The sequence below is a fragment of the Rhea pennata genome, chromosome 8 (genome assembly GCF_028389875.1).
Source record: "Rhea pennata isolate bPtePen1 chromosome 8, bPtePen1.pri, whole genome shotgun sequence".
Classification (NCBI taxonomy): domain Eukaryota; kingdom Metazoa; phylum Chordata; class Aves; order Rheiformes; family Rheidae; genus Rhea; species Rhea pennata.
Window position 1 is genome coordinate 7,784,444 of NC_084670.1, and position 15,627 is coordinate 7,800,070.

Genomic DNA, 15,627 nt, shown 5'->3' on the forward strand with positions numbered 1-15,627 from the left:
TATTAAAGCAGTAAGAGATGTTGCATGCAATCTCACAACTTTAGAAAAAAAAAATCATGTTTGTCTCTGATTTCACATGGGAAGTATATTTCATCACTCTTTTACATGATATCAGAATCATTGTATCCTTTCTTAATCATCAGTATGGTGGATCAATTACAATGTAAATGCAAATTCCAAACACTGCATGAAATACAATTTTGTAATTAGCTAGAGGTATCCAGCGGAAATTCTGTTTCATGACATCACAGTTGGACAAATAAGTCTCCTATTGTAATCAGTGGCAAAAATGTGATTTACTTCAGTGGATCACAGTAGGGTTCAATCTTAAAATAATAGTTTGTAACAGTTTGCAATAACAAAGTTATACTTCAGACATAATTATTTTATGCTCTTCATTTTGTCATGTCTCTTGTGTGTCTAACTTTATTTGCATTTATGATAGCAACTTATCCTTGAAATCTTAGTATAAATACATATGTGTTAAGTGAAATCCACTAAAAAGTATTCTCATTATTAAAATCTTATGAGTTCTGTAGCTTGCAAGGAAACATCCTGAGCCTCAGAATGATTATGACTATTAGATGATTCAAAAGCTTCCTCGTTTTGCCCGAGTGGTATGATCTAATTCTAAAACAGCTTAGATATCTTTAGGCCTTTACGTATGGGTTAAATATCTAAAAGAGAAGAGAATTTTAAGCATTAGAAGTCACAGACTTTTAAAGATCCCATTGTGCCATGCCTTTTGCATTTACTTCTTTTGTAAAGCTGTAAGAATAGTGAATAACTAGCCTAACACTACACTTTTCTCTCTTTTGGCAAAATAATGACTTGGGCTGGGATCTACTATACAAATTATGTCTGAATATATTTGCAAACAGTTATTTTAGGTGACACAATAAAGTAGTCAGCTAAACTGAAACTTTGTCCAGCTCTTTGTCAGTTTGCCAGAACAAATCTCTAGGGATTCAGTCTCTAAGGTCTAATTTCAGTCATTTGTCAAGATGCAGAATCCTGTTTATTCCAAACTAAAACTAGTTTTCTTTCAAAATACTGTCATCTAGCATCATTGCAGACAAAATGTTATTTCTTCCTACATAGAAACACAGCTAAATGTAATCCAATTTGCTCTCTTATCACTACATTTGGTCTGCAAAGATGCCAGGAATGGAGGTACAATTGGCCTAAAATTCCCTTGGATTTGATCATAGTGTATTCTTCTGCAAACTAATTATAGGCAACAGCATGATGAACTTAAAACTTTTAAAATATGTTAAATTATATCTAGATTTGAAAAGCAGATGAACTGAACGGACACTCAGAGAGGCAAAGAAGCCTAGTGGGCAGAGTGTTGGACTGGGATTGGGAAATCTGGGTTCTATTCCAAATTCTCTCGACTTTTAAATGACCTTGAGCTGTCACTTTTCTGTGCTTCAGTTTAGCTGTCCTCATGTGAAAGATAACAATCTTCCATGATGATTTTAGATTTAATGATGAAAAGAGTTCTGTCAATGTTAGGCATTTCTTGCATTAGGCTGAGCAAGATGCATTTGTGGTTAAAGATGGCCAGGATCTGGTCCATACCCTGTATATTCCAGAAAATCTAGGAAACAAAAAAGAGACTTTGGTTGTTAGAATCCTTGCTTTCTGTTGTCTCTCAAAACATATTTCCGTGTTAAAGGTCTTTCTTATCTTTCGGACCATTACAAAATATCTCCAAAACATTTCATATTATTCAGTTACTGCATTAATACTCACAGTTCCTATTAATGTTACTGGGAATTGTGTTTGCCAAGTGCCTCTCAAGATCCTACAAATGATAACTTAATATAGGTAAAGTATTTTTTAAAAAGAATGTTTTGCAACATTATATTTATCATGTTTGAGTAAAATCAGTGTCATTTAGTTTATTTTATAAAATATTTCAATTGGCCTTTTAGCTTGCTTTTAAAACTTTGATTAAAACTCAAAACCCGTGCTTTCTGCTTTAGCTATATCTTGATTTTACACATTTTGTATTAATATACAGCTACAAGCTCCATGTACAAAGCAAAGAGTCTACTTTCAAAACTGTTGAATGCTTTGACCTCAAGGGCATAGAAACTGTTGACTCATTGTTTTTACTGCATATAATATTAGTCCTTTGTCACATCCAGGGAATGACATCATCTTCTTCATTGTTAGCAGCAGGTTTGAATAATAGAAAAAGTGCATTAGTTCTCTGCTGTCTTTGCTCCTAATAAATGGAGGGTATCTTGTACGAAGAGTTAGATTAGTATTTTTGAGTAAATGCTTAGAATGAGGTTGTGTCAAGTCCCTTCAAGGAGCTTTCCTCCTGCCCTAGTGCACACTGTGTGCAGGCCGGGCAAGTTGGCAGGGAGGGAGCACAGTCTGCAGAGTGAATGTCACTGATGGTCCTGGCTTCTCAAAAAGGGTATGAGGGGAGACAGAAAAGGAAGAGATAGAATTAAACAGATATTTTATTTTCCTCAAGGTTGATTTAGCAAAAGGAATCCCTGAGATTCTTGGAGATATATTTCTCTGGAATCTAAAATTATGAGAGGTGGCTCTCTGAAAATAAGTTGTCCCTAAGACATGCTAACAATGGGAACTGCCTGTTTTCAGTTTACTGGGCAAAGTATTTTATCCATTCCAAATTTGTATCTGTGTCTATTAGTCTTCTAATTCCTGTAACTGAAGAGCTTGTGTCCTCTTCTGAAAGAGTAATTACCTATTAGAAGTATTTGCTGATGCCTGCCTTCTTCTTGGGAAAGATGATACATCTTTACATATAGTAATCAGACTAATGGAAGAGTTTTTAGGGGGTGATACACCACCTTTCAGCCACAGGATGTGAACACATTCTTTTATGGTGAGAAAAATTTTAAGTGTTGCTTCCTGAACGATAAATATTCCCAGTGAAACAGAGTTCAGTCAGGGAGAGATTCCTTGAGAGGCCAATATTATGCCAGATCTATTATCCATTGGCCTTTAGTCTTTGTTTGCTCCAGAAAGATGTGATATATTTCATTAAAAGAAATTACACCTTTGTATTCCCAAGACAAAGCTGAAATACATACAGCTATGAAAAAATCTAAAGGAACATGAGAAAATGACAAGAAGCAGCAGGCTGGGAAAGTTGGAGACAGTGGTTTAAAGATCTGGGATTGCTTAATCACAGAGGCCCACCTAAGAGTGCACTCAGACAAGAGGTACACACCTGGAAGCACTTCCTAGAATGCCAGAGCTACAAGACATAGCTGTAAAAGATTAAATCTAGTCCCACTGACTTAGAATAGGGAACTAATGTCTCAGGTGTCTTGCAGTAGACTGTTATCTGTAAAGTACAGTAGTCATGCAGAGAGTAACTGCTGCCTTGCAAGTAGAAGGCCCAGATTTAAGCAGGTGTAACTGTCCCTATTCCCAGCCCAAACAGTTCTCAAAGCAGTGAAAAAAATGATACTGTTGTCTAAGAATTTATATTCCAAATTTCAAACTTACCTGTTGTATATAGAATGTAAAAATATCTTTGTGTTCTTTTGCAATATGAAGTCTGACTTTTTTCCTCAGTCTTCTGTTCTAGTCCATAGTTCTTCTCCGTCAGCATTTGCAAAAAGTCCAAAGTACCATGAACTTTGAGGCTAAATCCCTGAATTTTCCCTTGCTCTGTTTTGAAGAGCCTTACTTGGACAAAAACAATAATGCCGTCCGTTTCCTCTCATCCCTTTAAAATTAGAACTTGGTCTCTTTTTTATGTCATTCTCTGACAACTCGTCTTAGTTAAACAGGTTACTGTGGCCAAATAAAATGCTTGGGAAACAGACCATACCATTAATTTGCAATAGTGGGTTATATCAGTGTAATTTCTCCTGCTCTCAAGGGGGAATGCTGCTTCAAGCAAAAGGAAAGATTAATGTATTAAAAATACTCTAAATACGTCCTGTTAATTGTCCTGAGCTCTGATGGTACTGTCTATTTGTTTTCCATAATCAGCAAACTGTAAAATTCAGAATTTCTTTTCCACCTTAAAAGTATAGCTTTAAATGCCACAGGGGAATCTTTATTGATGCAAGTGTGGCTTACTGTTTTTTCAAAGATGATATCAAATTTGCCCAGTTTATGAACAAAATAAGATGACTTTATTGTTTAGACATATCAGCTACTTTTACAAAGAGAATGCAGGTATGTGAACAAAAGGAAAAGTGCAAGCAAAATAACAATGGAAAAATAGGGAAATATTTTCTTCTCTGAATATGTGAAGAAGGTTTCCCATGTTTGTTTAGGACAGAGAAAGATAGGGACAGAGAAGACTTCAGGTTTCAAATCCATCAAAAATATAAGGTTTCATTTACAAATATGTTTGAAACGTTGACCCCAAATATCATATTCAGTGACAACAAATCTCATATGAAAAGTAAGCAAATATATCTAATAATAAACAGAAATATTCACAAGTGGCTCAGAGAAGCATTACTTGCAGAAAAGTTAAATGAAGCAAGAGTTTGTAATTTTCTATTTGATCTAAAATGTCTTTTCCTCAAAATGGATGAAGTCTGCTGTGATTTGGAGCATTATTGAGTACTATGCATGAAATGAACAGTTTTTCTCCTCTTATAAGCAAACTGAGCTTTAAATATATATCTGTATAGAAATGTAAGTGTTGACTAACCCATAAGTTACTTTTTAGACACTTAATCTATAGCAACACATTTGAATAATAAGCAAATTAATTTGTTGATGCTTTTAGTCAATTTTCTTTCGTTTCATGGCCTTAGAGATACCTCAGTTTCCTTAAAAAAAATTTTGTTGGTCATACTGAAAAGTAGAACTTCTGTCTCAGATCTAATACTCACTTCATTACTTTTTCTTCCCATGCAGATTTTTTTTAACATTGGTTCAGTATGTCCTACTTCATTTTCTTTCAGACTGCCAGTTATGATGTCTCTTAATATTTTATCAAAGAGCTTTTCTACGAGAAGCCAACCTATTCTTCTGTTTTTACTGCTTATATATTCTTCCAAAATGAAATACTTTTAATATAGTACAGGTTTTTTTCACATATCCAGTACAGATTTTTAGTTTTGTCATTCTGCAGAATAGTAAGGCAGAAAGACAAATCAGGTGTTTTATTTGATTGTGCCTTGACTGGATATCATTTTTTCTGAACAGAGAATAGCATGGAACAAATAGTACTCCTGCATTTTTAACTGAGAAACTATTTGAAAGATACCTCATAAAAGCTAGACAACACTGCAAGTTGTCTAATAAGATATGTGACTGTTTAAGATCTCCAGGGTTTTAATCTCTATTACACAAATTGGAAAAAACTTCTTAGTAGAAGCCAAAATACGGACTGAATTTCACCCATCATAATACTTCCTATCACTTTGCCTGACTGGCATTAGTGGGTAATGTATATTGCCTATAACTGTACTGCTGGGCACATCTTGGCATGTGGCAACTCAGGAAGTACAAACACTGTGTGGTGTAGGTACTAACCTCAGTGAGAGGGATATATGGGGCTTCAGATTAAGAAATATTGCTGTCTTTGAAGTATAAATTGAAGTTGATAATTTTAATGATAATTTCATTGTAGCCATGAAAATCTAAAGACTGTGGTAAAGGTCTTTTCATAGACAAATTAGACAAAGTAGACAAGCTTTTGAGCAGATAAGAAAGTATTGTTGTCCTCATGATACTCTCAGTATAGGCACATTCGCAATTCTGAATATTATATAATCCAAGGGAACAATAGAACTATGCCAATCCAAAAGTTAGACTTTCTAAAACTCTTTTTTTGTTTCCTTCCTTTATTATATTCTCACACTGTGATGATCCACAGGCTAGACCTCTGGGAAAGCTCCTCAACCTTTAAGGATATGTCTGAGGAAGGTGGTCTTCAAAATAATTTACTGTATAGTTTCCTCAGTATTGTAGAAGCTAGCTATAACTCTTCTGAATCCTCTCAATTCCCTAGAGAAGCTTCCATTTATAAAAGCTATTGAATAACAAGAAAAACCTTTTTGAAACATGCTTGAAAGACTTCTCAGCAATCTAGATGATTACTATTCTCATTATTTAAGATATATTCCCAAACTGATTTCTCTTTTGATGCCTCCAGTGGAAATTTATTAAATTGTCAGAAATAAATCAAGCCTAAAATTTGGGGGGAAAAATGGATTCCATCATAGGTTTCATATTGTACCATTAAAAATGGTATATTCAATTCACATACTTCAATTGTACAATTAGATGGTGTCATTATGTGGCTTGCTAATTGATAGGTTATTCAAATGAACATTGTAATTTTAGACTTCTTAGAAGTATCCATATGAAGAGCCTCCAAACTTCAGAGAAATAAATTGGGTGTTATAAGGAAAAAAAAAAAGATATATTGAGGATATTTCCTAATGCTTGTCACTGAAAAATCATTATATAATGACTATACACATTCCACTACTTGGTGCAGTCTATTTTTAATACCTTGTATGAGGGAGCTTCCTGCTACTTTTTCTCCTTGAAGACTGTTTTATGATTCATTAGATCATGTTGTCAGGCCAATTATTCTGCTCTCCTTAAGCCTGAATTTTCTAGCTAAAAAGATGAAGCTGTGTAAAATGGAAGGAGATGCTGAGAATAAAATGTCATTTTTAATGAGGTGGATTATGTTAATTTTCAATGATCTCAAAACTAAGCATTGTAGTCATTAATATTAAACATTAAAAGAAATCCCAATATGTTAAAAGTAACAGATGCATTTTTAAGAAAACCAAACAACCTTGCATACCCAGCAACAGCAACAAAAAATAATTGTGTGTGTGTGTGTGTGTGTTTATGAATGCATTTTTTTTATTATTAATTGAGTTTTAATTTCCTACTTTTCATCATATGATGTTACCACAGGTCACCATTTTGACCATAGTCTATGTAATCATACTCATTAAAATTAAGAATTTTGCTTAAATACAACCAAACTTTTTCAAATATGGGCTATTCATGAAATTTCAGAATATTTGAACTGCAAATAAAATTAAAAGCACTAATATAATTTTGCTATTAGAAAACGTAGATAAAGAAAGTCTGAAAGAGGTGGCCAGAAGGGACTACCATTTTCATCTAGTCTGACTTCCTGCAAAACAAAGGCCACAGGACTTCCTGAATTAATTTCTTTTCAAGTTAGAGCATATCTTTTAGACAAACATACAGTCAAATGATCAAGAATTCATTAGATCTGCTATTTTAAATTAATTAAATAGTTTTTTAAAAAAAGATTTATTTGCAAATTAACAGAGAGTTAATTACCCTTTTAAAAGAACTGCTGTGACTCTAAGAGGTTTGTTACTTTTGGACTTAACAGAGGGATGGAATTAAAAATTTAAATGCAAATAGTGCTCAGTGGTAACTGTTGCAATCGTCACCATAAAGCTGCACTCTTGAAATCTCTAGCACAAAGGCACAGAGGATTTTATTCAGGTGACTGACGTGGGTCCTCTCCTCAGCTGGCTAATCTGCTGCTCTGCCATAGCTTGCTGTTGCCATGGAAGGGATGATTCACCATCTCCTCGAGCAGCTCCTGAGCTGCTGTGGTGTGCAGTTTGCTGTGTCAAGGTAAACAGGTGGCTATGTGAAATGTGCGCTGCTTTAGGAGCCATTCTGTTACTCTTGCTTGGGAGCTGTAATGGCAAGCTGCAAAAATAAGGGAGCAGGGAGAGGGCAGCTGGTTTACCCCACAGTTTTAATCCATTCTTGCATGTGAATCAGAGCCAGGCTATTTAAGAGATAATGAAATGTTTTGATATCCCATTCTGCTGCTTTTGTGTTCTCCCACCAGTACCAGCCCCTTTTTTTCCTCTCCTTCTGATATCTCTGGGAAGCTTCATCTTCGTGGAATACTTTTTGATCATTTATTTCTACACTTCTGTATGTGTTCCAACCTGGTTTTGTTGCCAAAGATACTACACCAGCACTCAGTCCCAGTGCTCCCAGTCTTGATCCCAGTGCACTCCTCTCTCCCCCTTTTAAAATCAGCCCTCTAGATCAGAACCTTTATTTTCAGAGGAAACACCTTCACCTGAAACTGTAGTATCTAATTTCATTCTGTTTATTTTCATGAAGTTGTTATTAAAAGTTATCACAGATCACTAAAAATTCTTCCACATTTAGGTCAAAGTCATGGAACTACTCTACTTAATATTGTCCTGTGCTTTATAACAACATCTTGTTTGCAGTTGCTTGTAACTTTGTTTGGGCTGAAATTATCCAAACCAAGCATCTGCCCCAGGTTTTAATTTTTTGGCAGTTTTCAGCTAAAGCACTGTAGTCATTTTCAGGAACAAAGTTAAAAAAAATATTTTGCCCATGTTGGGGTGGGGGGAAGGCTGCTTAATTCAGAAGTGTTGATATCTCCCTTTACAAAAGAATTTGAAATGTAACACCATCGCTGGTCTTTTTCATACATGTACCTTTTGAGCAGAAATTTGAAATCTGGCACTGTGATTGCTTTGGTCTCACAGATGTGCATCCAAATTTAATGAAGTAAAAGACTCTCTAAAATCTTAGTTTGCATATAATCAGTTAAGAACTCTTAGATTTTGGCAGTGAAATTTTCCAAAGATCAGTCTGTGCTGACAGAGCTCATTCTGGGTACAGCTGCTATATGACATGTAGACTCCATGTGCAGCTTTTGCACAACGCAACTGAGTATGCTCTTACCTAAAGCACTGGGGACTAAATAGCATTTCCCTGTAATTTCTGTTTCTCCTCCTGTATTCCTAGAGATTACTGCACAGTCAGGGAACCTCTCCTGTGTGCCTAGTGCCTAATCTTCCTTTCCTCTATTGCTGCTGAGGAAGAGGAGGGATCCAAAGATGAAAAAAGAGAGATAGAGAGGAGGACTGAAAAAAAAAAGCAGAGTGTGAGAGAGAACAGAAGGCAAGAGGCAAAAGGAGGAGATGAAGACTGTAAATGCAAGGGAGACAGACTAGTCCTAGGACATTGTCATCATGGACAGAAATCAGTTGTGGAAGCAACAGCTTGATAAGTTTTAATATTGGGAACAAAAAAAACCCCATGATGTGAGGACATAGTTTTGGCTAGGCAGTGGAGAGTAGTCAGGTATCAGGTAAGGAGGTTAATAAACTTAATGGAGATAAAGATAAGATGCTAGGGGAATAATTAAAAAAATAAGAGGAAGAGCATGAGGTGGATATGCACATGGTAGAAAAGGATCAGGGAGATGTAAATAAAATGGGAAGAGTGCAAGAAGACAGGAGCCAGGGAATGGAGGTATGGATAACTCAAGTGTGAAAGCAAGAATTAGGAGCTACCATAAAAAACCACAGAGCAGGAAGAAGGCAGGAGCCAGGTTAATGGGAGATTACTGAAGAGCAGCAAAGAAGAGAAGGAATCAGAATGCAGAATGAATGCTAACAGCAGACTGATTTTTGAGTTATTACAGCAGTTCAGCTTTTGACTTATCTTTAATGGTATAGGAATAGGAAATCAGTATGGCTAACTTCTATAGTAATACTTTTGTTGTTGTAGTTGTTAAAAAGTTCCCTTGTCAAATATTCTAGGACTCTTGAGCCAGAGCTCCAGAGTTAAGGAGACTGCATCTCACTGTCCATTAAATTTTCAGGCTTCCTCTGATTGTTAACAAACATTTTAATTGCCTGAAATGCAATAGGTTTTTTTTTTAACCACAGTAAAAAATATTTCTGCAAAATACATTTGAAAATATTTAAAGTAATTTTAAAATTATAGGTAGGGCTGCCAGCAATGCCTCTCACTGGCAGAACAAACCAAGGCCCTGCACTCAGCTGATGCTCTGTGTTTCTGTGTAACATCCATCTAAGAGTGTTTGCCCCATCACCACACTAATTAGGTAGACTTCGTCACAGGGATGAGCAGAACTGCCTTTGCAATTGCTTCTCCCACCAGCTAGAAACAGCTGCACTGGAGACCTCAGAAGAGAGCGAGGGAGATGGCTGGCTGTGCTCTGGTCCCTCTGCATGCGTGCAGGCAGAGCAGAAATGGAGGTCACTTGACTAAAAAGCAGAGGAGTGCAGAAGCAGGAGGTGGCGTGGGAGGTCTCCTAGAGGGTGACTGCTAGAACTATAGAAACACCCGAGAATTTTCCTGTTCCAATCATGAAGTGTGTATGTTTTGGGGGGGGGGGGGGGAAAGGGGTATCATGATGATTCAGTTTGGAAATTTGAATTTCTTTAGTATAAATGGCAAACTCTTTCCCCACAACCAGCAGAGCTGGACTGTTATATTGCCTTTCAACTGAAAGACAAGTTTTGCAGAGCTGAGCTGCTTTACTTTCCTTTTGAGAATGAAAGTAGGAGTACTGTCACAAGATGTGTATCTGGTGTATCTTGTGGTAGGAAAAGTTATTCATAAACTGTAAGTGGTCTATTATACACTTATTTGGATATAATTGGGAGCTGCAAGTGTTGATTTGATGTGTATTTATCTGTTTTTAATATTGATAGCTTAAAAACACAAATGACAGTCCTAATAAACAATTCCTAATGTTACGGTTGCTGTTATTACTTGGTTCCTCCTAAAAATTCTTGTCAAGGGGGTTAAATGGAGCTAAGAGTTGACAGACTGACCTATCACTTCTTGAAGCAGATCTCTGTTCAAATTCTGACCTACGTCCCAGCTAAAAATGTGTTCAATCTTTTCTTAATTTGTAATAGATACTTGTGTACATTACAAAACCATCTCGCAATTTGGCAAATTAAGTTGTCTGTGGTTAGTTCTTGAATTGCAGAGATATTGCAGTGCACTGTAGCATTGCATAACAAGCTTACACAGAATTTGCCTTACTCTAGTGAGTAAAATTATCCTTATCTTTAGTGAGCATCAGATTCATCTGAATTTTTGAAAAAAGAATTAGTATCAAATATACGATGAGCATGTTATGCCTTGTGGCTGCAATGTTTTTTCAATTAACTTCTCTGTATATACCACAATGAAAAGTGTCAGCTTTTTGCCTCAGAGGCCTATAATTAGATTAAGTGAATACTGTTAATTATCTACCACCTTCTTTACACAAAACAATATGTTTCTCTAAATCAAAATGTTCGTACAAGAAGGAAATTATTGTTCACTTCAATATATGCATATATTGCTGCATTGTGAATACTGTCCATCTACTGTGGTGTAGCACAGCTTTTTATCTGTACCTCTTATTTTATGGAAGCTAAAACAAAATACATCTGAAAAATCCATATACATCACACCAATTAGAGAAAATCTGTTGGGGCAAGGAGGTGATATTAGAAGTTAGTGTTAAAGAAACAAATATATTTTCATCTTAAATGTTTTCTATAAAAATCCCTTGAGGAGATTAAATACAGCTCTGTTTGTGTACCTACATTCACACCCTTAAGGATTATTTTATGTTCAGATTTAATGTTGCTTTCTCTTCGAGAGTGGACTTCTCCTTTTAGAAGACTTAAAATTCTGATCTGTAGGAAGAATTTACAATTAACAGCTCTGCTTCCAGGCCTGCTTGTGTTCTAGCTAGTGTGGACTGAGAATCTTCTCTGCCTGTTTTCCAGCATTTCTAAATATAAGCAAAAGTTCATGCTTTAGGTTTCATTATCAATACACTCCTATCCTCACATGCCTGATTTAGAAGTGCAAATATTCATATGATACATCACCTCAGTAATAACATACCTGAAGGAGAAAACACTTCTGGTGATTTGACAAAGTGTATCTAAATGTCCTTATTTACATCAGAATAGGTGTTAGTAACTTAAGGCCTAAATATGCAATCCTCACTCACCAGAAAATTTCAATTAACTTTAGTAAAAGACCTTATTCTGGTTTGTAGTATACTCTGAATATATATGTGATCTGCACCAAGTATTGTTCTTGTGTTTCGTTAGGTTTAGACCCTGAAAAGATCTTCTCCACTAGTTTTTGCATACTTTGTGTACTTACAGGATATCTCATTTTATTGTGCATTGTGTTGCATATGTATCTTTTCATTTAAATTTTCATTAACTCTGTGAATGTGTTGCTTAAAATATGATTTTGTTGATAGTAATCTTAATATTGAGGAATGAGCAGGACTATATCATCATATAAATGCTGCCACATTTCTGGCTCTCAGGGTGTAATAGGCAAAGAGAAAGACCATCTTGATAGGCACTATCTGCTAAAGAAAAAACTTCAACAGGAACTGTGAATCGACTTTAACCTTTTAGTGGTTGCACTGTGAAGTAAAATGTGTAATCTTTTCCTATATTGAATCAAGCTTTTTATTTTAAATACTCATAAACAGTAGCGGCCCTCCTGGTTACTCCTAGTATCAGAAAGCAGTTACTTGCAGAGGAACAAAGAAATGCAACTGGAAACATGGTTCAGTGGTCTTTTACTTCCCTGAAAAGCTGATTATACTTTTGGCTGATTCAGTTTCTTTCAGTGGGAATTTACCGTTTTTGGAAGTTTGAGTTTAAGCAGTGCCGACTATGTAAGGTCGATATGGGGCTGTGTAAATTAACTTAGGATCCTGCATGTACCAAAGTGAATTTTGGCAGCAGGCTCTAGATTTTGTCTTGTAGCCCCTCAGTTTTCCTTGTTTTCCGTGATTCAGAAGCCATTTTAGCACAAGTTTAAAAATGCATTTCGGGTTGTGCTTTTGCAGGTGCCTTGCTCGATTCCCTGCTTTCCCCATACGACTTAGCTCTTAGGATATGCAGTAATGAAAGGTCAGGGTTGTTCCAAAGCATCCAGCATACGAGAGCTCTGTTCCTGATTGTTTGTTAAGATTAACTTTGCACAAATATGAATGATATTGTGCTTCAAGGTCATTCAAACATTATGGAAAAAAAAGTATGGCATGATAAACAATAACGTTTATCATTATAAAATATCCCTAGAGATTTGTAGCTGGTGCTACTTCAAAATAAAAGAAGCCATCTTACTAGTCAGTGCCATGGCCGAAGTTAATTTTTTTTCGAGCAGCGCTGTGTAAATCAGGTCTGGGGAGTGAGGCTTGGCACATCTGGCTCTGAGAGATGTACAGTGCAGCTTACATCTGAAGATAATTTCTTTGCCCCTATGAGGCTTGGATCTTGCCCCCTCCATCCCCTGCATGTAACTTTCGAGTGTAACAAAAGGTCATAAAAAAAATCCCCAAGCCCCCTTTCGCGGGAGATGCACCTTGCTTCCCATGCTGTGCGGAAACCTGAGGGCAAAGCTGCTGCTCCTCGTCCCCGAGCGGCAGCAAGGTGCCTGGGGCTGCGGCGGGCGAGGATGCTGCGGCGGGCGCGGAGGCTGGGGCCGCGGGGGGCAGGCGAGGCACTAACCCCCGAAAGCGCCGCGCTGCCGCGGTAGCGCCCGGCTCGGTACTCACCGCGGCGTCGGGGTCCTCCCGCGGCGTCTCCCGTGCCGGCTGCAGGCAGAGCGGGGAGACAGAGAGAGAGGAGGGAAAGGAAAAAAAAAAAAAAAAAAAGGAAAGAAAAAAGGCGCGGTGCAAGTTGCGGAGAAGCGAAGCGGCGGCGGGGAAGGTGGTGGAGGTGGCGGCGGGCGCGGGGCGCTGCGCGGGCCGGCGGCCGCCCCCGAGGCCGCTGGCGGCGGGGGGCCGAAACAAAGCGGCGGCGGCGCCCGCGGAGGAAACTAAATAAATAAAATCAGACTGTTATTTAAGGCGCGTAAATTTAAAAATATTTGGACAGGAAGAGAAAGGGGAAAGAAACGGTAGGAGCCAACCTAACGGTTTCGGCGCCGGGCGCCCCCCCCCCCCCGCGCCGCCGCCCCGCCGCCGGCGCCGTCCCCGGGGGCTGCCCGAGCTGCCCCGCAGCGCGGCGGGGCCGCGCCGCCGCCCCCGACCCTGCCTCCTCCCCGGGGATCCCGGCGGATCCCTCCGGCAGCACCGACATTTTGAATGCATGTGTTGTGGGGCAGGCTTTTCAGAGACTTGCTCCTAGGTGCTCGCTGAAATATCTTTTTCTTTCTTTCTTTCTTTCCTTCCTTCCTTCCTTCCTTCCTTCCTTCTCCTTTCCTCCCCTTCCCCCCCCCCGCCATGCACAGTGTCACAGACCTCAAAAAAAAAAAAAAAAAAAAAAAAAAAAAAAGCTTTCCTCTCCTTGCTTTTTCATGGGAATTTCACCACTTCAGTGAGTAGGTAATAATGTGTGGTTGCTTCTGGCTGTCCAGTGAGTAGTCAGGTACGTCTGTAGAGGAAACATCTTTCCGTTTTTTATAAGCTACTAAATGGTATTTTTTCTACTGTTTTTAACTCTTTGTTCATGTGAACAATGCAATGGCATTTCCTACGAAGTTACTGTCTTATCCTACCGTGGAATAAAGCATGTATTTCACTCCTCTCACCACCCTAAACTGTAGAAAAAAAACCTCTTGTATTTCAATGCGCAGTTATTTATTTCACTGACGATTAAGCTGAATCCGTCTTAAAATATCTTATTATTCCCCCCCCCCCATATAGTTACACGATCAGCTTTGTGTTTCTGTAGCTACGTGAGCAGTGCACCTCTCGCTCTGTTATTTTCTGGATTCGCAAACTAGTTATTTCATTCTCTTGCGATGCAACAGAAACAGATCAAGCTCTGTTCGTTCCCCATAGGATCCCTGTAGTATTTGTCCCTTTTGAAAAGGGATTGAAGAGTCTCTGGCACTGCTTTGGAAACAAAGGTCAAGTGAAACAGTTTTGCTCACCCGTGATTTCCAAAATGTGGGAGAGGGCTCTCCCCCCATATTTGCAGTCTGAAGTTGCCTGGTCTGTAGTAATCCTGATACAGTTACATGTTATACTGCATTGCTTCATATTTGTACTGTGGTTGCAGTATTTGTTTCTATTTATATAACTGCTCTCGATACACTTCATTCCTGGGCTGCTGCAGGGTAATCTCTGCTGCTATTCGCTAGATGTACTTTTTACTTGCTTTACGTCCCAATAAAAGATCCCCAGCATATTTCGTTCCATCTTATACCCTGCAGTTTTGAAACTCTTGGCAAATATTATTGCTGACATTTTCACAAACGTGCGAATTTGTAAAAGTGAACTTTTTGATGCTGTGAGACTACTACAGAAGAATCACAGAAGCAATTTCTGAAACCACATCCAACACCAACAGACTTTTTCAGTATAAAGATCCTTATTAATGAGGAGACTTATTTTATATTATTTTGTCATTGATCAATTAATGCAAGAACTTTTGCAGAAAAGGTTACCCACAGTATTCTACATCTGGTCACGTTTTATCACCTGTTTAACTCTTTAAGGTGTACGTAGCTCACTAGCTGATTGGTTTAGTTTCCCAGAGCCTCTTTGCAGTAACTGTTAACTTCCTCTTGCAACGGAGAGTCACAATTACAATTTCAAGGAATCTGAATAGAAATTTGAATTTACCGTATTGTTTCCGAGAAATGCAGAGCGGATTATAGATAAACGTCAACAGTAAACGTAAAGCAAGTTTAGCTCTAAATCAGGCGTATATATCGCGCATGACTTATACGATAAAGCTATAGGCTTGAGCATGAGGTTAAACATCTTTGTTTAACACCTGAATTTCTGGCATGCAGTAAAAGCCGCTACCTCGGAAAAGGCGGGGCATTTCTCCTGGAGAACAAGCTGTTTTGTTA

At 38.0% G+C, this 15,627-nt stretch overlaps 1 long non-coding RNA gene across 4 annotated transcripts in view; it reads right to left on the reverse strand.

Annotated features, from left to right (window-relative positions):
- The window catches only part of LOC134143369 (uncharacterized), a 40,419-nt gene extending 25,644 nt beyond the window's left edge, over positions 1-14,775 (reverse strand). For 3 of the 4 annotated variants that reach the window (XR_009959094.1, XR_009959093.1, XR_009959091.1), the window contains exon 1: positions 13,379-13,587. This is a non-coding gene — a long non-coding RNA (uncharacterized LOC134143369). Of the gene's footprint in view, positions 1-13,378; positions 13,588-14,700 lie in introns of those variants that run through there. The other variant, XR_009959092.1, reaches the window with a different exon arrangement.
- Between the last annotated feature and the right edge of the window lie 852 nt (positions 14,776-15,627).